Source organism: Somniosus microcephalus, chromosome 10 (genome assembly GCF_052327205.1).
Source record: "Somniosus microcephalus isolate GS21.2 chromosome 10, FLI_Smic_1.0, whole genome shotgun sequence".
Classification (NCBI taxonomy): domain Eukaryota; kingdom Metazoa; phylum Chordata; class Chondrichthyes; order Squaliformes; family Somniosidae; genus Somniosus; species Somniosus microcephalus.
The window spans coordinates 135,907,155-135,930,392 of record NC_140996.1 but is presented as its reverse complement, the minus strand read 5'-3'; the positions used below and the strand labels follow the sequence as shown (position 1 = coordinate 135,930,392).

The following is a 23,238-nucleotide window of genomic DNA, read 5'->3' as shown; positions in this document are numbered from 1 at the left end:
CATCCCAGGAACTAATTTAAAAAAAAGGTGGCCTCATGGGAGGTGCAAGCTCCAGAAGGCAAAAGGGATAGAAAATACAAGCAGAGCTGCAAGAGTAACGTGCAGCAAAGTATGAGTACATAAAACTGTGTAGTTGCAACAATTCAATATAATTTTTTATCAGTGATTTGTTTGATTAATTTTGTGATTTTTGATTGGTTAATTTCCTGTGAATGTGAAAGTCAGAGATTGCTTTTTTAAGAACAACAAGAAGGTTATGTCATATAACAAACAATGTAATATGCAATTTAGTTGATCTCATGTGGTGTTGTTCATAGACAAAATGAAAGTTCCTCTTTTCCTTTGAGCACATAATCCAGTGCGATGCAAAGGAAGTGCTGCATTGTTGGAAATGCTGCATTTTTGGAAGTGCTGACTTTCAAAGGAAACATTAAACTGAGGTCCCATCTCCCTCTTGTAGAGATTCAGATGGATGCTAAATTTCCCATGGCAAAGAAGAACATGGAGTTCTCCTGGTGACCTGGACAACACTCCTTCCTGGATTAACACCATAAAGGAACAGGTTAACTGGTAAATTTATATCACTGCTGTTTTTGAGATATTGCTTGTGCAAAATGGCTCTAACCTCCTCCCAGCACCCATTCCTAGTCGTCCTCCTCACCTTCTCAGCCCAAGTCCAGAACAAGGGCACATAAACCAAAATTACAGCTAGGCCGTTCAAGGGTGATGTCAGAAAGCACTTGTATGCACAAAGGGGTCGTGGAAATCTGGAACTCTCCCTCTTAAAAAGCTGTTGGGGCTAGGTCAATTGAAAATTTCAAAACTGAGATTGATAGATTTTTGTTTGGCAAGGGTATTAAGGGTTACTGAACCAAGGCGGGTCAATGGAGTTAGAATCATAGAATGATACAGCACAGGAGACCATTCGGCCCCTTGTGCCTGTGCCAGCTGTTTGAAAGAGCTATCCAATTAGTCCCAGTCCCCTGCTCTTTCCCCATAGTCCTGCACATTTTTCCTTTTCAAGTATTTATCCAACTTCCTTGTGAAAATTATTATTGAATCTGCTTCCAGCACCCTTTCACTCACCTACCAACAAATTGTATCAAACACGAGGCATACCTCCCTTTACTAGCTTCACCTCACCCCATTGGAGGAGACAGTGCTCATACGGTAGCCTCATACATTATCCGCCTTCTCACATGCACCTCTTGCTTTCCCACCCTCCCCTCACGACAACTCCACCCTTGTGCCTTCTTCATTTCACACACCCAAGAAATGCAGCTTGCCAAGAAGAGGGAGAGGAGAGTGAAGAAGAAGAAAAATAAACAACTTCACAGAATCATAGAATGGTTACAGCACAGAAGGAGGCCATTCGGCCTGTCATGCCTGTGCCGACTCTCTGCAAGAGCATTTCAGCTAATCCCACTCCTCCGCCCTTTCCCGTAGCTCTAAAAAAAAATTCCCCTCAGGTACTTATCCAATTCCTTTTTGAAAGCCACTATCGAGTCTGCCTCCACTACACTTTCAGGCAGTGCATTCCAGAACCTAACCACTCGCTGCATAAAAAAGATTTTCCTCATGTCGCCTTTGGTTCTTTTGCCAATCACCTTAAATCTGTGTCCTCTGGTTCTCAACCCTTCCACCAATGGGAACAGTTTCTCTCTATCTACTCTGTCCAGACCCCTCATGATTTCGAATGCCTCTATCAAATCTCCCCTCAACCGTCTCTGCTCTAAGGAGAACAACCCCAGCTTCTCCAGTCTATCCACGTAACCGGAGTCCCTCATCTCTGAAACCATTCTCATAAATCTTTTCTGCACCTTCTCTAAGGTCTTCACATCCTTCCTAAAGTGCAGTACCCAAAATTGGACACAATACTCCAGTTGAGGCCGAACCAGTATTTTATAAAGGTTCATCATAACTTCCTTGCTTTTGTACTCATTGGGCAGGATTTTCATTGGGCCGTGGAGGCGGGATTGGAGGCGTGTGGGGGGTTAAAATCCCGAAATCAGGGGGCACAAACCCATCCCGCACCCAACCCGCCTCCATGCCAGTTTCAAAGGAGGCGGGTACCGACCCGCACTGGGACCCGCCTCCCCGAGGCGGGAAGGGGATTAGTGCCAATTAACTGCCTGTTAACAGGTAGTTAACAGGCAGTTTTTAGCCTAATCCCTATTTTTAATGTTGAAGTGTGGGATTCCCGACGGCTCCAAACCACGCCAAGTTAGAGGAGGCAGACCGTCGGGATGAAGGGCTTGGAGGGGTCGAGATGTCTGGTGTTCAGGTGAGTGATGAGTGCATGAGTGCAAAGGTAAGTGTGTTTGGTGTGTGTAAAGTGTTTAAATAAGTTTTACATACCTTTACTTACCTTTACAGCCTTCCTTCCTTCAGGTCTCGGGGGTCCCTCATCTCACCGGCACAGAAAGCAGAATGGCTACAAGCTGTCAAAAATTGCAGCATTCAGCTTTCTGTTCCGGGGAGATCTCTAAATCATCCTGAGAGGAAGGAATTAACTTAGAGTACAGATTGTCTGTGTTTGACAGCTTCAAACAGCTGTGAAACGCTGATATTCCATCTATCAAAAGGTCTTGACAGATGAAATATCAATCTGTGACATCACCTGTTGCCGGGTGGCCCTTAATTGGCCTGCTGAGCCCGCTGGGCGGGCTCAACAAGGTCAATCAAGTCAAAATCGCGTGGGTTGGCTAGAACTCGATGGAGGCGGGACTACAACCCTGAAAGTTGTAGTCCCGCCTCCTACCCGACTCTTCAATGAAAATCCAGCCCAATGCCTCTATTTATGAAGCCCAGGTTCCTGTATGCTTTTTTAACTGCTTTCTCAACCTGCCCTTCAACGATTTGTGCACATATATCCCCAGGTCTCTCTGTTTATGCACCCCCTTTAGGATTGTATCCTTTAGTTTATTTTGCCTCTCCTCGTTCTTCCTACCAAAATGTATCACTTTGCACTTTTTTGCATTAAATTTCATCTGCTACGTGTCTGCCCATTTCACCAGCCTGTCTATGTCTTCTTGAAGTCTATCACTATCCTCCTCACTGTTCATTATACCTCCAAGTTTAGCGTCATCTGAAAATTTTGAAATTGTGCACTGTACTCCCAAGTCCAAGTCATTAATATATATCAAGAAAAACAGTGATCCTGGTACCAACCCCAGGGGAATACCACTGTATACCTTCCTCCAGTCTAAAAAACAACCGTTCACCACTACTCTCTGTTTCCTGTTACTTAGACAATTTTGTATCCATGCTGCCACTGTCCCCTTTATTCCATCGGCTTCAAGTCTGCTGGCAAGCCTATTATGTGGCACTTATTCAAACGCCTTTTGGAAGTCCATGTACACCACGTCAACCGCATTGCACTCATCAATCCTCTCTGTTACCTCATCAAAAAACTCGATCAAGTTAGTTAAACGCGATTTGCCTTCAACAAATCTGTGCTGGCTTTCCTTAATTAATCCACACTTGTCCAAGTGACTGTTAGCTTTGTCCCGGATTATCGTTTCCAAATGCTTCCCCACTACTGAGGTTAAACTTACTGGCCTGTAGTTGCTGGGTTTATCCTTAAACCCTTTTTTGAACAAGGGTGTAACATTTGCAATTCTCCAGTCCTCTGGCACCACACCCGTACCTAAGGAGGATTGGAAAATTAAGGCGAGTGTGATGAAATATTCCATTCATCACTCATCAGCATTTCTCTGCCTGTGACTGTGGTTGGTTTCAGTTTCATTTCCATTGTATTGTACTGTGTGTAGGGATCCGCCCATACCTGGCTCCTATGTAAGCTGGCCCAGCCTGCAGCACATCCAGTACGGCAGACCTCTGGATGGAAGATACATTCTCCTCTGTGTGTTACCTTCTAAGTCAATAAAAGCCTTGTTTTGTTTCGCTAACACCGAGTCTCGGATTTATTGAGGCACGTCAGCGAGTACCTCTGCGATTTCCTCCATAACCTCCCTCAGCATCCTAGGATGCATCCTATCGAGTCCTGGTGAGTCAGCAGACTTCCACCAGCCATACTGCAGCGACTGGGGTAGCACTGACGTCAGTAGGATAGGCAAAGGCACACACAAGGCAGTCACTAAGGGAATGCAGAAGGGTGATAAGTTGATTTCTTGATGTCATATTGGATTGATAGATGTATAAAGTTCGATTGGAAAGTTTGCTTTGTGGTGGCTTTCATTTCAGCATTGTGGTCAAGAGGATGCTGTGATGGTCAGTACTAGAGGGAAGGTAAGGTGTGGGACAAATGTTAAAAGGGGAATTGGGGTTGTGGTCACTGGTACCACATGCAGATGATTCCATCCCGGATATCCCAGCCAGAAAAGAGCTGTCTAGGTTGTATCCTTCCTTCTGCTTCCTCTTCTTCTGCATCCTCCTCTTCTGCTTCCTCCTCTTCTGCTTCCTCCTCTTCTGCTTCCTACTCTTCTGCTTCCTCCTCTTCTGCTTCTTCCTCTTCTGCTTCTTCCTCTTCTGCATCCTCCTCTTCTGCATCCTCCTCTTCTGCATCCTCCTCTTCTGCATCCTCCTCTTCTGCATCCTCCTCTTCTGCTTCCTCCTCTTCTGCTTCCTCCTCTTCTGCTTCCACCTCTTCTACGTCTTCCTCTTCTGCGTCTTCCACTTCCCTGGATGCTGGAAATCTGAAATATAAGCATGAAATGCTAGAAATACTCAGCAGGTCAGGCAGCATCTCGACCTGTTTTGCTCTCCATGGATGTGTCTGACCTGTTGAGTATCTCCAGCATGTTCTGTCTTCTCAGAGGTTTTTCTTTACCATCCAAGACCTTGCAAGCATCCAGCAGCACTCCCTGAACACTTAAAAAACTTTTAACATGTATTGCACCAAGCCACTACTTCAATAAAATTTTAAAAATCCAGTCCAAAAGCTTAAATGTAAACTTACATGAAAGATGTGTGTGTCCATTTAAGAAGTGCTGACAGCATCTCTGTCAGTCTGCTGAACACTCGCTTTTCAGAGCGAGCTTAGGACCCAGCACTGAACTCAGCACTAAGGTCGAAGCTCGCAGACGTGGCGTCAAGTCGGCGTGACGTCACGCTCTCTTCATTTTCATCTCCAGGGCCAACATTGCAATCAGCAGCGCTAAGGCCCTCACTAAAATGGCGGCTGCCGGGTCCCGCACCAGAGAATGGTGCTAGTGTGTCGGCTGCCATTCCTAAATAAAGGAAACTACGATGGTCTGAGGAGCGAGTTGGGTAGGATTGATTGGGGAATGGCACTCAAAGGGTTGACGGTGGATAGGCAATGGCAAACATTCAAAGACCGAATGGATGAGCTACAGAATTTGTTCATCCCAGTTTGGCATAAAAATAAAACAAAAAAGGTGACTCAACCGTGGCTAACAAGGGAAATTAGGGATAGCATAAGATCCAAGGAGAGGACATACAAATTGGCCAGAAAAAGCAATAATCCTGAGGATTGGGAGCAGTTTAGGATTCAACAAAGGAGGACAAAGGGATTAATTAAGAAAGGGAAAATAGAATATGAGAGTAAGCAAGCAGAGAACATAAAAACTGACTGTAAAAGCTTTTATAGATATGTGAAGAGAAAAAGATTGGTGAAGTCAAGCGTAGGTCCCTTGCAGTCAGAATCAGGAGAATTTATAATGGGAAACAAAGAAATGGCTGACCAACTAAATTCATACTTTGGTTCTGTCTTCACAAAGGAGGACACAAATAACCTCCCAGAGATGCCGGGGAACATAGGGTCTGATGAAAGGGTGGAACTGAAAGAAATCAGTATTTGTAGGGAAATGGTGTTAAGAAAATTGATGGGACTGAAGGCGGATAAATCCCCAGGGCCTGATAATCTACATCCCAGGGTACTTAAGGAAGTGGCCCTAAAAATAGTAGATGCATTGCTGGTCATCTTCCAGAACTCGATAGACTCTGGAACAGTACCCATGGATTGGAGGGTAGCTAATGTTACCCCATTATTTAAAAAAGGTGGTAGAGAAAAAGCGGGGAATTATAGACCGGTAAGCCTGACATCGGTAGTGGGGAAAATGCTAGAGTCTATTATAAAAGATGTAATAGCAGAGCACTTTGAAAGCAGTGACAGGATCGGACAAAGTCAACATGGATTTACAAAAGGTAAATCATGCTTGACTAATCTACTGGAATTTTTTGAGGATGTAACTGGTAAAATAGATAAGGGAGAACCAGTGGATGTGGTGTATTTGGACTTTCAGAAGGCTTTCGATAAGGTCCCACATAAGAGATTAGCGTGCAAAATTAAGGCACATGGGATTGGAGGCAAGGTATTGACTTGGATAGAGAACTGGTTGGCGGACAGAAAGCAAAGAGTTGGAATAAACGGGTCGTTTTCCGAGTGGCAGGCAGTGACTAGTGGGGTACCGCAAGGATCGGTCCTAGGACCCCAGCTGTTCACAATATATATTAATGATCTGGGCGAGGGAATTGGATGTAATATCTCCAAATTTGCAGATGACACAAAGCTGGGTGGGAGGGTAAGCTGTGAGGAGGATGTCGTGAAACTCCAGTACGATTTGGACAGGTTGGGTGATTGGGCAGAAACATGGCAAATGCACTATAATGTGGATAAATGTGAGGTTATCCACTTTGGTGGCAAAAACAGGAAGGCAGATTATTATTTGAATGGCAATAGATTGGGAGAAGGGGAAGCGCAAAGAGACCTGGGTGTTCTTGTGCACCAGTCGCTGAAGGTAAGCATGCAGGTGCAGCAGGCGGTTAAGAAGGCAAATGGTATGTTGGCCTTCATAGCAAGAGGGTTCGAGTACAGGAACAAGGATGTCTTGCTACAGTTGTACAGGGCCTTGGTGAGACCACACCTTGAGTATTGTGTGCAGTTTTGGTCGCCTTACCTGAGGAAGGACGTTCTTGCCATGGAAGGAGTGCAGCGAAGATTCACCAGGCTGATACCTGGGGTGGCAGGAATGACGTATGAGGAGAGATTGTGTCGATTGGGCTTATACTCACTGGATTTTAGAAGATTGAGAGGGGATCTCATCGAAACCTATAAAATTCTGTCAGGCCTGGACAGACTAGATGCAGGAAGGATGTTTCTGATGGCCGGGGAGTCCAGAACCAGGGGTCATAGTCTAAGGATAAGGGGTAAACCATTTAGGACTGAAATGAGGAGGAATTTCTTCACCCAGAGAGTGGTGAACCTGTGGATTTCTCTGCCACAGAGGGCGGTGGAGGCCAGTTCATTAAAAGAGTTGGATATATTTCTTAAGGTTAAAGGGATCAAGGGATATGGGGAGAAGGCAGGGACAGGGTACTGAATTTGGATGATCAGCCATGATCTCATTGAATGGCGGAGCAGGCTCGAAAGGCCGAATGCCCTACACCTGCTCCTATCTTCTATGTTTCTATATAACCAGGATAGCAGTACAAACGGGTGGAAGTAAGTAACCCAATTTCTAGGCCCAAGACTTTTAAATATAATAGCACATCACCCATGGCACAGGTCATGATGAGTTTTGGTTATGCTGTTACAAGAAAGGGACAGAGTGCTGGAATGCAGAAATGGGGGCAGGGGGCACACCTCCAGTGAAAGAATTTAGAAAGAAGTTTGTAAGAGTTCTGCTCAAAGATAGAAGTAAGTTTTATTAGTTGCTAGAACATTAATTATTTGTGTTTTCCTTACCCAATCTATGTACATAGAATTACATAGAATGTACAGCACAGAAACAGGCCATTCGGCCCAAATGGTCTGTACCAGGGTTTATGCTCCACACGAGTCTCCTCCCACCCTCCTTCATCTAACCCTATCAGCATAACCTTCTATTCCATTCGCCCGCATGTGTTCATCTAGCTTCCCCTTAAATGCATCTATGCTATTCGTCTCAACTGCTCCTTGTGGTATCAAGTTCCACATTCTAACCACTCTCTGGGTAAAGAAGTTTCTCCTGAATTCCCTATTGGATTTATTAAGGACTATCTTATATTTATGGCCCCTAGTTTTGGGCTCCCCCACAATGGAAACATCTTCTCTGCGTCTACCCTATCAAACCCTTTCATAATCTTAAGGACACCCCTCAGCCTCTCCCTTCTAGAGTAAACACCCCTAGCCTGGTTAATCTTTGCTGATCGGTACAACTTCTCAGTTCTGGTATCATTCTTGTAAATAGTTTTTGCACCTTCTCCAGTGCCTCTATATCCTTTTTACAATATGGAGACCAGAGCTGTGTACAGTACTCCAAGTGTGGGCTAACCAAGGTTCTATACAAGTTCAACATAACTTCTCTGCTTTTCAGTTTGATCCCTCTAGAAATGAACCCCAGTGCTTTATTTGCTTTTTTATGGCCTTATAACTCGTGTTGCTACTTTTAGTGATTTGTGCATCTGTACCCTAGATCCCTTTGCTCCTTTACTCCATCTCGACTCTTATTTGCCAGGGAGCATGTGGCCTTCTTATTCTTCCTACCAAAATGCACCACCTCACACTTATTTATATTGGAATTCATTTGCCAATTGCACTCCCACTCTGCAAGTTTATTAATGTCTTCTTGCATTTTGTCGCAGTCCTCCTCAGTATTACCTATTGGTGTTGTGTGTAAATTTTGAAATTGCACTTCCGATTCTGAGTTCAAATCATTTAGGTAAAATGTGAACAACAATGGTCCCAGCACAAATCCTTGTGGAACATCACTTCCCACCTTTTGCCAGCCTTAATCCTACTCTCTATTTTTGTTTTGTAGCCAGCGTGCTATCCATTCTGTTACTTGTCCAATGATTCCACATGCTCTGGCCTTAGTCATGAGTCTACTATGTGGTACCTTATCGAAGGCCTTTTGAAATTTCAAATACATTACATCTACTGCATTACCGTTGTCTACTCTTCCTCTGTTACTTTTTCAAAGAATTCAATACGAACATACGAATTAGGAGCAGGAGTAGGCCATTCAGCTCTTCGAGCCTGCTCCGCCATTCAATTAGATCATGGCTGATCTGATTACTCCACATTCCCGCCTACCCCCGATAACTTTTCACCGCCTTGCTTACCAAGAATCTATCTACCTCTGCCTTAAAAATATTCAAAGGCTCCACTTCTGCCGCCCTCTGAGGAAGAGAGTTCCAAAGACTCACGACCCTCTGTGAGAAAAAAATTCTCCTCATCTCTGTCTTAAATGGGCGACCCCTTATTTTTAAACAGTGACCCCTAGTTCTAGATTCTCCCACAAGAGGAAACATCCTCTCCACATCCACCCTGTCCAGACCCCTCAGGATCTTATATGTTTCAATCAAGTCACCTCTTATTCTTCTAAATTCCAGCGGATACAAGCTTAGCCTGTCCAACCTTTCCACATAAGACAACCTGCCCATTCCAGGTATAAGTCTAGAAAACCTTCTCTGAACTGCCTCCAACGCATTTACATCCTTCCTTAAATAAGGAGACCAATACTGTACACAGTACTCCAGTCTCACCAAAGCCCTGTACAACTGAAGCATAACCTCCCTACTTTTGTATTCAATTACCCTCGCAATAAACAATAACATTCTATTAGCTTTCCTAATTACTTGCTGTACCTGCATAGTAACCTTTTGTGATTCATCTCAGAACTTTGCAATCTCTCATCATTTAGATAATATGCTTCTTTTTATTCTTCCTGCCAAAATGGACAACTTCACATTTTCCCACATTATGCTCCATCTGCCAGATCTTTGACCACTCACTTACCTTATCTATATCCCTTTGTAGCCTCCTTATGTCTTCTTCACAATTTACTTTCCTACCTATCTTTGTGTCATCAGCAAAGTTAGCAACCATACCTTCAGTCCCTTCATGCAAGTCATATATATAAATTGTAAAAAGTTGAGGCCCCAGCGTGGTACACTACACATTACATCTTGCCAATCAGAAAATGACCCATTTATGCCTACTCTCTGTTTCCTGTTAGCTAGCCAATCTTCTATCCATGCCAGTATGTTACCCCCTACACTATGAGCTTTTATTTTCCGCAATAATCTTTGATGTGGCACCTTATCAAATACCTTCTGGAAATCTAAGTACAATACATCCACCGGTTTCCCCTTTATCCACAGCACATGTTACTTCCTCAAAGAACTCCAATAAATTGGTTAAACATGATTTCCCTTGCACAAAACCATGTTGACTCTGCCTGATTACTTTGAACTTTTCTAAGTGCCCTGCTATAACGTCTTTAATAATAGCTTCTAACATCTTCCCTATGACAGATGTTAAGCTAACTGGCCTGTAGTTTCCTGCTTTCTGTCTCCCTCCCTTTTTGAATAAAGGAGTTACATTTGCTATTTTCTAATCTAATGGAACTTTCCCCGAAACTAGGGAAGTTTGGAAAATTCAAACCAACGCATCAACTATCTCACTCGCTACTTCTTTTAAAACCCTAGAATGAAGTCTATCAGGACCCGGGGACTTGTCCCCGCAGCTCCAACAATTTGCTCAGTACCACTTCCCTGGTGATAATCATTTTCTTGAGTTCCTCCCTCCCTTCCATTTTCTGATTTACAGCTATTTCTGGGATGTTACTTGTATCCTCTATAGTGAAGACCGATGCAAAATACCTGTTCAATTCAACTGCCATCTCCTTATTTTCCATTATTAATTCCCCAGACTCACTTTTTATAGGACCAACTTTGTTAACTCCTTTCTTTTTAAAATATCTATAGAAACTCTTACTATCTGTTTATATATTTCTAGCTAGCTTTCTCTTGTACTCTAATTTTTCTCTCCTTATTAATCTTTTAGTCATTCTTTGCTGTTTTTTATAATCTGTCCAATCTTCTGACCTGCCACACATCTTTGCGCAATTATATGCTTTTTCTTTAAGTTTAATACTATCTTTAACTTTTTTAGTTAACCAAGGATGGTGGGTCCTCCCTTTGGAATTTTTCTTTCTTGTTGGAATGTATATATTCTGTGTATTTTGAAATATCCCCTTAAATGTCTGCCACTGCAACGCTATTGACCTATCCCTTAACCGAATTTGCCAGTTCACTTTAGCTAGCTCTGCTTTCATGCCCTTATAATTGCCCTTATTTAAGTTTACAATACTAGTCTTGGACCCACTCTTCTCTCTCTCAAACTGAATGTAAAATTCAAACATATTATGATCGCTACTACCTAGGGGCGCCTTCGCTATGAGGTCATTAATTAATCCTATCTCGTTGCACAATACCAGGTCTAGTATAGCCTGCTCTCTGGTTGGCTCCATAGATACATAGAAACAGAGATACATAGAAGATAGGAGCAGGAGTAGGCCATTCGGCCCCTCGAGTCTGTTCCACCATTTAATGAGATCATGGCTGATCATCCAAATTCAGTACTCTATCCCTGCTTTCTCCCCATATCCCTTGATCCCTTTAGCCTTAAGAAATATATCTAACTCCTTCTTGAATATATTTAATGAATTGGCCTCAACTGCCTTCTGTGGTAGAGAATTCCACAGGTTCACCACTCTCTGGGTGAAGAAATTCCTCCTCATCTCAGTCCTAAATGGCTTACCCCTTCTCCTTAGAATGTGACCCCTGGTTCTGGATTCGCCCGCCATCAGGAACATCCCTCCTGCATCTAGTCTGTCTAGTCCTGTTAGAATTTTATAAGGTTCAATGCGATCACCTCTCATTCTTCTAAACTCTAGCGAATATAAGCCTAATTGACCCAATCTCACCTCATACGTCATTCCTGCCATCCCAGGTATCAGTCTGGTGAATTTTCGTTGCACTCCCTCCATGGAAAGAACATCCTTCCTCAGATAAGGTGACCAAAACTGCACACAATACTCAAGGTGTGGTCTCACCAAGGCCCTGTACAACTGCTGCAAGACATCCTTGCTCCTGCACTCGAATCCTCTCACTATGAAGGTCAACATACCATTTGCCTTCTTAACCGCCTGCTGCACCTGCATGCTTACATTCAGTGACTGGTGCACAAAGACACCCAGGTCTCGTTGCACTTCCCCTTTTCCCAATCTATTGCCGTTCAGATAATAATTTGCCTTCCTGTTATTGACACCAAAGTGGATAACCTCGCATTTATCCACATTATACTGCATCTGCCATGCATCTGCCCAATTGCCCAGCCTGTCCAAGTCATACTGGAGTTTCTCTGCATCCTCCTCACAGCACACACGCCCACCCAGCTTTGTGTCATCTGCAAACTTGGAGATATTACATCTAGTTCCCTCATCTAGATCATTAATATATATTGTGAATAACTGGAGTCCGAGCACCGATCCCTGCGGTACCCCACTAGTCACTGCCTTCCACTCGGAAAAAGACCCGTTTATTCCAACGCTTTGCTTCCTGTCTGCCAACCAGTTTTCTATCAAAGTCAGTACCTGTAATGTATATACCTTTAAGGGGGGAACTATGTTTTACAGCTCATGTATACTGCAGTACCGGCAGTGACCACACCTGTATATAGCACTGAGTAGTAATCTGTACAGATCAGTTGCAGTGTGAGCCACGTTGAGTAAACACCTGTTGTACCGTTCTCCGCAGTCTGTGTCTAATTATACATGGACGCAACATTGGCGACGAGGCAGGTTCGAACCAACCTGCAACTCTGCATCACCTCCAGGGGATTCGTTCCTGGAGATCAGTGGATTGGAGGTCAAGGCCAGAGACTCGAGAATTGCGGGGGAGGCTGTCGAGAGCCAGGCTTGGCTTTCCAGTCGAGGTGGTCCAGCGAAACGGGCTGGCAACAGGTACTGCGCAGACCCTTCCCGGACAGCGGCGGGCTAGAGCCCGACCAAGCGGCACAGCAAAGGGCCGAGCAGCATCGACGGGGGAGAGAGAGACGGGCAGAGCGCACATGGCGCAGCCGGTGTTCAGGGGCCGAGCAGCGTCGGAGAGAGGGAGAGAGAGACACGCAGAAACCCGCGAGGCGCCACCATTGACACGAGGAACGCCGAGAGCGGCGTTGGCAACAGCGCAGGAGAAGCGCGCGAAACCTACAGGGCTCCGCCATTGCCACGAGAACCGCCGGGAGCAGCGTTGGCAGCAGCGGGGGAGGAAGGAAAGCGCGGGAGACGCCATTTTAAGCCATTGGGAGACGCCATTTTAAACCACACCCAAAATGCCGAAGAGTGGCAGTATCACCGCATTTGACAATGAAGTCGAAGATTGGACTACATATGTCGAACGAATAGAGGTGTACTGCAAGGCAAATGAGGTGTCAGATGACAAGAAAGCGTCGGTATTGTTAAATTTAATGGGTGCAAAGACGTATGGTTTATTACGAAATCTATTAACCCCAACGAAGCCAATGGAAAAGAGTTCTGAACACATAGTAACGATACTAAAGGAACATTTAAACCCCACACCGCTGCTGATAGCAGAAAGATTCAAGTTTCACAAACGGAACCAGCATAAGGATGAAAACAATGCTGAATATTTAACAGAACTGCGCAAACTATCGAAACACTGCCAGTTTGGAGCGGGACTGGCAGATACCTTAAGGGACAAGTTTGTGTGTGGGCTTCAAAGTGAAGGAACCCAGAAACAGCTTTTATCTGAAAAGGACCTTACACTGGAAAAGGCTTTCAGCATTGCGGTATCATATGAAGCAGCAGCACGGGGCGCTGCAGAGATACAACAGAGACCGCAAGAATATGGCACAAACGAAATGTCATATGGAACAGAGAAGTGCTATCGCTGCGGCAGAACAACACACGACCAGAATGATTGCTGGTTCAAAGACAAAGTGTGCAGACAGTGTGGAAAAGTAGGACACATAGCACGAGTCTGCAGGTCGGGAAAGAAAACCAGCAATAAGAAACCTACCAAAGGAAAGTACAAGAAGGTACATAAGATGACGGAGAATAGTTCAGACGAACAAAAGAGTGATAACGACTCCGAAAGCAGGGAACTGAGTTGTCTGAAACTACATAATGTGATCACAACGGAGGATCACCGAACCATTTGGGTCACTCTCAAGTTAGCAGGAGTCCAGGTAAAGATGGAATTGGACACAGGATCAGCCCTAACAGTCATAAACCGACAGGACTACGAGCGGCTATTCTCACACATACCCTTGAGAGACACAAAAATTATTTTGAAGATGTACACGGGGCAAAAAGTCTACCCCAAAGGAAAAATAAGGGTGACCATTATATATAACGGTAAGGAAACACCAAAACTAGACCTGTATGTATTGCAAGGTGGAGGACCACCATTACTGGGACGTGAATGGTTCCAGAAAATACAACTGGATTGGCATTCCATACAGGCACTGACTGTGGCTGACAAAAAGGATGACGACGTCACACCTGGGCGACTGTCAAAGATCCTAACTGACGCGAAAGAAGTGTTCTAGCAAGGACTCGGAACACTAAAAGGCATGACAGCGACGATTAAAATTGAAGAAAAAGCAAGCCCAAAATTTTTTCAGGCCAGACCGGTACCTTATGCGAACTGCCCAGCCGTCGAAGCAGAGCTGGAGAGTCTGGAACGTTCAGGTGTACTGTCCAAGGTAGACTGGAGCGAGTGGGCTACCCCCATCGTCCCTGTGATGAAAAAGTCGTTGAGCAGCACGCCTGGGGAACCAAGGAAGGTTTGCATCTGTGGGGACTTTAAGGTAACAGTGAACACGGTCCTTCACACCGTACAATATCCACTTCTGCAGATTGAAGATATTTTCGCCTCGCTATCTGGAGGGAAACGCTTCACTAAGATTGATCTGGCCCAGGCGTATCTGCAAATGGAGGTAGAAGAAGCATCAAAAAAATACCTCACAATTAACACCCATAAAGGTCTCTACCAATACAACCGGCTGGTATTCGGGGTAGCATCAGCTCCGGCTATTTGGCAGAGGGCAATGGAACAAGTCCTGCAAGGGATCCCAGGGACCCAGTGTTATTTGGACGACATCCTGGTCATGGGCGAAAATGACATTGATCACCTTGCCAACCTGGAGCAGGTGCTCACTAGATTGCAGGAATATGGGCTCTGAGCTACCCGCCCCAAATGCGAGTTTTTTAGAAAACAGATCTCGTATTGTGGCCACGTTATCGATAAAGAGGGGTTACATAAGTCCCCAGAGAAGATTGAGGCAGCAGTCAAGGCTCCAGCACCGGAAAATGTGTCACAACTGAGGTCGTTCCTCGGGCTGGTAAACTACTACCATAAGTTCTTGCCAAATTTGTCTACAACACTACACCCACTGAACACCCTACTGCAAACTGGGGTGCCATGGAAGTGGAGTGACGAATGTAGACGAGCTTTCCAGAAGAGCAAAACACTAATCACATCGAAAGAGGTATTGGCCAATTACAACCCGGCATTACCAATTCGGTTGGCATGTGATGCGTCACCCTATGGCATTGGAGCAGTGCTGTCACACAAATTCTCGGGCGGCTCAGAGAGGCCAATAGCCTTTGCGTCACGATCACTAACCTCAGCCGAGCGTAACTACGCTCAGATTGACAGGGAGGCCCTCAGCCTAGTGTGGGGAGTGAGAAAGTTCAATCACTATCTGCACGGGCAGAAATTAACCTTGCTGACTGATCACCAGCCTCTTGTCTCCATTTTTAATCCGAAGAAGGGCGTTCCGGTAATGACTGCGCAACGACTACAAAGATGGTCACTTTTTCTAGGGGCACACCACTATGAGATTGAATATAAGGGCACGGAACAGCATGGAAATGCTGATGGGCTATCACGCCTGCCACTGCCTACTGCGGAGGAAGCACCAGCAGTCGATCCTGTCGAAATATTCCATTCGACTATAGTTGAATACCTACCGGTAACTAACGCTTGTATCGAAAAGGAAACCCGAAATGACCCGACACTGTCTCGGGTATATGATTTGACAGTGAAGGGATGGCCAGCACATGGCAACTCACTGTTGCCAGCATTCTCGACAAGGAGAGAACAGCTGTCAGTGTGCCGGGGGACCTTGATGTGTGGATCCCGAGTGGTAATTCCACCCAAGTTAAGGGATAGAGTGCTCAATGAGCTTAATGAGTGTCATCTGGGAGGGGTAAAAATGAAAAGCCTAGCCAGGGCTTATGTGTGGTGGCCGGGAATCGATAAACAAATCGAGGACCTGACCAAGAGCTGCTCAGGATGCCAGAAAGTCCAAAATGCGCCACCACAGGCCCCTCTACACCCATGGGAGTGGCCCTCATCTCCATGGCAACGGGTGCATATTGATTTTGCTGGTCCATTCATGGACTCAATGTTTTTAATAGCCGTGGATGCGCACTCGAAATGGCCTGAGGTCATCAAAATGTCCTCCACCACCACGGAGAAAACTATTGCAGTCCTACGGACTATTTTTGCCAGGAATGGCTTGCCAGAACAGATTTGCTCCGACAACGGACCACAGTTTGTGTCCGAAGAGCTCCAGAGGTTCTTGAAAAAGAATGGGGTAAGGCATTACACATCCGCCCCGTATCATCCAGCCACAAATGGATTGGCTGAGAGGTTCGTACAAACCTTTAAGAAGGCAATAAAGGCTATGTACAATGACAACATTCCGCTGCAGCACAAGGTAGACAATTTCCTGTTCGCCTACCGGAATGCGACACATGCAGTCACCAACCAGGCCTCAGCCATGATGTTCTTTAACCGAAGGTTAAGATCTCGCCTGGATTTGCTCAGACCAAACGTACGAAGAGATGTTGAGAGTAAGCAATTCCAGCACATCCATGAGAAGCCAACAAGGAGCGTCAATGTAGGGCAACCAGTCTTGGCCCGCGACTACCGAACAGAAAAATGGCAGCCAGGAACGATATGCACACGGCAGGGCCCACTAATGTACACAGTGGACGTTGGGGAGAGCATCGTGAGATGCCATGCTGACCAGATCCTACAGTCACAGGAACAAGTCAACCCCATGCCTCGCCCATACGTACCTGATGATGAACCCGACGTACAGGTCGCATCTACCCCAGAAACAGTAGCATCGGAAGCTGATGAACCAACCGACGACAGGGGGCCAGAATCGCCTCCGCACCAAGAGCAAGACACTCGGGAAAGGCGCTATCCAGAAAGGATCAGGAAGCCTCCCCAAAGACTGAATATATAAATAGACGATTTACAGCTAATGTTGCATGTTGAAAGTGTTAATTGTAATTAGTTTGATATTTAATTGTTAAATGAGTGTTATGGTACTGTTAATCTAAAAGGGGAGGAACTGTAATGTATATACCTTTATTAAGGGGGGAACTATGTTTTACAGCTCATGTATACTGCAGTACCGGCAGTGACCACACCTGTATATAGCACTGAGTAGTAATCTGTACAGATCAGTTGCAGTGTGAGCCACGTTGAGTAAACACCTGTTGTACCATTCTCCGCAGTCTGTGTCTTATTATACATGGACGCAACAGTACCTTACCCCCAATCCCATGTGCTTTAACTTTGCACGCTAGTCTCTTATACGGGACCTTATCGAAAGGCTTCTGAAAGTCCAAATATACCACATCCACTGGTTCTCCCTTATCTATTCTACCAGTTGCATCCTCAAAAAATTCCAGTAGATTAGTCAAGCATGATTTACCTTTTGTAAATCCATGTTGACTTTGTCCGATCCTGTCACTGCTTTCCAAGTGCTCTGCTATTACATCTTTTATAATGTACTCTAGCATTTTCCCCACAACCGATGTCAGGCTTACTGGCCTATAATTCCCCGTTTTTTCTCTACCACCTTTTTTAAATAGTGGGGTTACATTAGCTACCCTCAAATCTATGGGAACTGTTCCAGAGTCTATAGAATTTTGGAAGATGACCAGCAATACATCTACTATTTCTAGGGCCACGTCCTTAAGTACCCTAGGATGTAGATTATCAGGCCCTGGGGATTTATCAGCCTTCAATCCCGTCAATTTCCCTAACACTATTTCCTTATAAATACTGATTTCATTCAGTTCCTCCCTCTCATTATACCCTATGTCCTCCAACATCTCTTGGAGTTTATTTGTGTCCTCCTTTGTGAAGACAGAACCAAAGTATGTATTTAATTGGTCTGCCATGTCTTTGTTCCCCATTATAAATTCCCCTGATTCTGACTGCAAGGGACCTATGCTTGACTTTTCCAATCATTTTCTCTTCACATATCTATAGAAGCTTTTACAGTCAGTTTTTATGTTCCCTGAAAGCTTACTCTCATACCCTATTTTCCCCCTCTTAATTAATCCCTTTGTCCTCCTTTGCTCAATCCTAAACAGCTCCCAATCCTCAGGTTTGCTGCTTTTTCTGGCCAATTTATATGTCCTCTCCTTGGATCTTATGCTATCCCTAATTTCCCTTGTTAGCCAATGCTGAGTCACCTTTTTTGTCAAACAGGAATGAACAAATTCTCTAGTTCACCCATGCGATCTTTAAATGTTTGCCATTGCCTATTCACCGTCAACCCTTTAAGTTACATTCCCCAATCCATCCTAGCCAACTCGTGCCTCATAGCACCATAGTTTCCTTTAGTTAAATTCAGTACCCAATTCTCTGAATCAACTACTTCACTCTCCATCTTAATGAAGAATTCTATCAAATTGTGATCGCTCCGCCCCAAGGGGCCTCACACAACAAGATTGTTAATTAATCCTTTCTCATTACATAATACCCAGTCTAAGATGGCCTGATCTCTAGTTGGTTCCTCGACATATTGATCCAGGAAACCATCCCGTATACACTCTAGGAATTCCTCTTCCACAGTATTGTTACTAATTTGGTTAGACCAATCTATATGTAGATTAAAATCACCCATGATAACTGCTGTGCCCTTATTGCATGCATCTCTAATTTCCCGTTTAATGCCATCCTCAACCTCAGCATTACTGTTTCGGTGTGTGTATACAACTCCCACTAACGTTTTCTGCCCCTTGGTGTTTCTCAGCTCTACCCACATAGATTCCACATCATCAGAGCTAATATCCTTTCTTACTATGGTGTTAATCTCCTCTTTAACCAGCAACGCTACCCCACCGCCTTTTCGGTTTTGCCTGTCCTTCCTGAATATTGAACACCCCTGGATGTTGAATTCCCAGCCTTGGTCACCCTGGTGCCATGTCTCCGTAATCCCAATTATATCATATCCGTTTACATCTATTTGCGCAGCTAATTCATCCACCTTATTATGAATACCAGTGCCACGTGCTATTCAGAGTAGAAATAGAAGGATATTTCAGATGAATATGTGGCTAGAGGAATGGTGCAAGGGGGAGGGATTCAAATTCCTGGGACATTGGATCCAGTTCCGGGGGAGGTGGGGCCAGTACAAACAGGACGGTTTGCACCTGGGCAGGACCGGGACCGATGTCCTAGGGGGAGTGTTTGCTAGTGCTGTTGGGGAGGGTTTAAATTAAAATGGCAGGGGGTAGGGAACCTGTGCAGGGAGAGAGAAGGAAAGGGAAACAAGGATAGAAGCAAAAGACAGGAAGGAGAAAAGCAAAAGTGGCAGTCAGAGAAATCAAGGGTTTAAATCAAACATGGCCACAGTAAATAATAATTCTAAAAGGGCTAAGAGTGTTGAAAAAAACAAGCCTGAAGGCTTTGTGTCTTAATGTGAGGAGCATTCGTAATAAGGTGGATGAATTAGCTGCACAACCAGATGTAAACGGATATGATATGATTGGGATTACGGAAACATGGCTCCAGGTGACCAAGGCTGGGAACTCAACATCCAGGGGTATTCAATATTCAGGAAAGAGGCAAAAAGGAAAAGGAGGGGGGTAGCGTTGCTGGTTAAAGGGAAGATTAACACAATAGTAAGGAAGGATATTAGCTCTGATGATGTGGAATCTGTATGGGTAGAGCTGAGAAATACCATGGGGCAGAAAACGTTAGCGGGAGTTGTATACAGACCCCCAAACAGTAATGCTGAGGTTGAGGATGGCATTAAACGGGAAATTAGAGATGCGCGCAATAAGGGCACAGCAGTTATCATGGGTGATTTTAATCTACATATCGATTGGTCTAACCAAATTAGTAACAATACTGTGGAAGAGGAATTCCTAGAGTGTATACAGGATGGTTTCCTGGATCAATATGTCGAGGAACCAACTAGAGATCAGGCCATCTTAGACTGGGTATTATGTAATGAGAAAGGATTAATTAACAATCTTGTTGTGTGAGGCTCCTTGGGGCGGAGCGATCACAATATGATAGAATTCTTCATTAAGATGGAGAGTGAAGTAGTTGATTTAGAGAATTGGGTACTGAATTTAACTAAAGGAAACTATGGTGGTATGAGGCACGAGTTGGCTAGGATGGATTGGGGAATGTTGCTTAAAGGGTTGACGGTGAATAGGCAATGGCAAACATTTAAAGATCGCATGGATGAACTACAGAGTTTGTTCATCCCTGTTTGGCATAAAAATAAAACAAAAAAGGTGACTCAACCGTGGCTAACAAGGGAAATTAGGGATAGCATAAGATCCAAGGAGTGGACATATAAATTGGCCAGAAAAAGCAGCAAATCTGAGGATTGGGAGCAGTTTAGGATTCAGCAAAGGAGGACAAAGGGATTAATTAAGAGGGGGAAAATAGAGTATGAGTGTAAGCTTTCAGGGAACATAAAAACTGACTGTAAAAGCTTCTATAGATAAGCGAACAGAAAAAGTTTGGTGAAGTCAAGCATAGGTCCCTTGCAGTCAGAATCAGGGGAATTTATAATGGGGAACAAAGAAATGGCGGACCAATTAAATACATACTTTGGTTCTGTCTTCACAAAGGAGGACACAAATAACCTCCCAGAGATGTCGGAGAACATAGGGTCTAATGAGAGGGAGGAACTGAATGAAATCAGTATTTGTAGGGAAATGGTGTTAGGGAAATTGACGGGATTGAAAGCCGATAAATCCCCAGGGCCTGATAATCTACATCCTAGGGTACTTAAGGGCGTGGTCCTAGAAATAGTAGATGTATTGCTGGTCATCTTCTAAAATTCTATAGACTCTGTAACAGTTCCCATGGATTGGAGGGTAGCTAATGTTACCCCACTATTCAAAAAATGTGGTAGAGTGAAAAAGGGGGAATTATAGACCGGTAAGTCTGACATCAGTAATGGGGAAAATGCTAGTGTCCATTATAAAAGATGTAATAGCAGAGCACTTGGAAAACAGTGACAGGATCGGACAAAGTCAACATGGATTTACAAAAGGTAAATCGTGCTTGACTAATCTACAGGACTTTTTTGAGGATGTAACTGGTAAAATAGATAAGGGAGAACCAGTGGATGTGGTGTATTTGGACTTTCGATAAGGTCCTGCATAAGAGATTAGCGTGTAAAGTTAAAGCACATGGGATTGGGGGTAAGGTACTGACTTGGATGGAGAACTGGTTGGCAGACAGGAAGCAAAGAGTTGGAATAAACGGGTCTTTTTCCGAGTGGCAGGCAGTGACTAGTGGGGTACCGCAGGGATCGGTGCTAGGACCCCAGCTATTCACAATATATATTAATGATCTGGACGAGGAACTAGATGTAATATCTCCAAGTTTGCAGACGACACAAAGCTGGGTGGGCGTGTGTGCTGTGAGGAGGATGCAGAGAAACTCCAGTATGATTTGGACAGGTTGGGTGACTGGGCAGATGCATGGCAGATGCAGTATAATGTGGATAAATGCGAGGTTATCCACTTTGGTGGCAAAAACAGGAAGGCAGTTTATTATCTGACTGGCAATAGATTGGGAGAAGTGGAAGTGCAACGAGACCTGGATGTCCTTGTGCACCAGTCGCTGAAGGTAAGCATGCAGGTACAGCAGGCGGTTAAGAAGGCAAATGGTATGTTGGCCTGCATAGCGAGAGGATTCGAGTACAGGAGCAAGGATGTCTTGCTGCAGTCGTACAGGGCCTTGGTGAGACTTGAGTATTGTGTGCAGTTTTGGTTGCCTTATCTGAGGAAGGATGTTCTTGCCATGGAGGGAGTGCAGCGAAGATTCACCAGACTGATACCTGGGATGGCAGGAATGACGTATGAGGTGAGATTGGGTCGATTGGGCTTATACTCGCTGGAGATTAGAAGACTGAGAGGGGATCTCATTGAAACTTATAAAATTCTAACAGGACTGACAGACTAGATGCAGGAAGGATGTTCCTGATGGCAGGCGAATCCAGAACCAGGGGTCACATTCTAAGGAGAAGGGGTAAGCCATTTAGGACTGAGATGAGGAGGAATTTCTTCACCCAGAGAGTGGTGAACCTGTGGAATTCTCTACCACAGAAGGCAGTTGAGGCCAATTCATTAAATATATTCAAGAAGGATTTAGATATATTTCTTAAGGCTAAAGGGATCAAGGGTTATGGGGAGAAAGCAGGGACAGGGTACTGAATTTGGATGATCAGCCATGATCTCATTAAATGGTGAAGCAGGCTTGAGGGGCCGAATGGCCTACTCCTGCTCCTATCTTCTATGTTTCTATGTTTCTATAAGTTGTAGTCCCGCCTCCTACATGCCTCCAGTATCAAAATCCAGCCCTTTGTATCTCAATTTTTTTCCAGTTTACCTTCCCTAGTTCCATTCTCATCCCCTCAAAATTAGAAAATTAGAATTTTTTTCAATCTATTGCTTTGGTCTTTGTCTTATGTCTTTCTCAATTTTTATCTTAAATCTTATTATATTGTGATCACTATTGCCTTGAAGTTCCCCAATGCTTCCTTGTCTTATCTGCTCTGGTTCATTTCCCATTACTAAATCCAGCAGTAATTTCTCTCCATGTTGATAAATAAATAATCACTTTGGATTTAACACAAATCCTTACTTAGTTTCCTAAGTGATTGGTATAAGACAAAAAAAGTATAATCCAAAGAAGTTGTGACTCATTCAGTTCAACTTCAGTATGTTGATGTTTAATCTAGTAAATGCACAACTAACTAGGAAGTGTCATTATTCAATAGCTGTTTAACTCTTGGGGAAATTCAGTAAAGTCAAACAAATATAACTACATTACAATATTAATGTCAAAAAAATTGCATGAATTTAAGCTGATGTAGAGTTCCATACATTCCTCCACTCCTACTCTAAGAATAATTAATCCAAATGCATAGAAAATCATTGTTACACAGATTTTGTGAAAGTAAAGATGTATATTTTGAAAGCTGTACAAATCATTCAGATATAAAAGGATCAATTGCATCTATCCAAACACATAGCGGGTGAAATTGGGTGCCCTTCTGCCTCCCATCACTGCCCCTGGGACCGCTAACAGGCCACAAATGGCTTTGCAACCGGGTACAGCACTGACATCGACTCCCGCCATATTCGGCAGGAGTTTTGCGGCGGCGATACGGTA

General features: G+C 44.3%; 1 protein-coding gene across 10 annotated transcripts in view; it reads right to left on the bottom strand.

Annotated features, from left to right (window-relative positions):
- Positions 1-23,238, bottom strand: part of dlg2 (discs, large homolog 2 (Drosophila)) — a 1,642,261-nt gene that overhangs the window by 760,296 nt on the left and 858,727 nt on the right. The window lies entirely within an intron of this gene.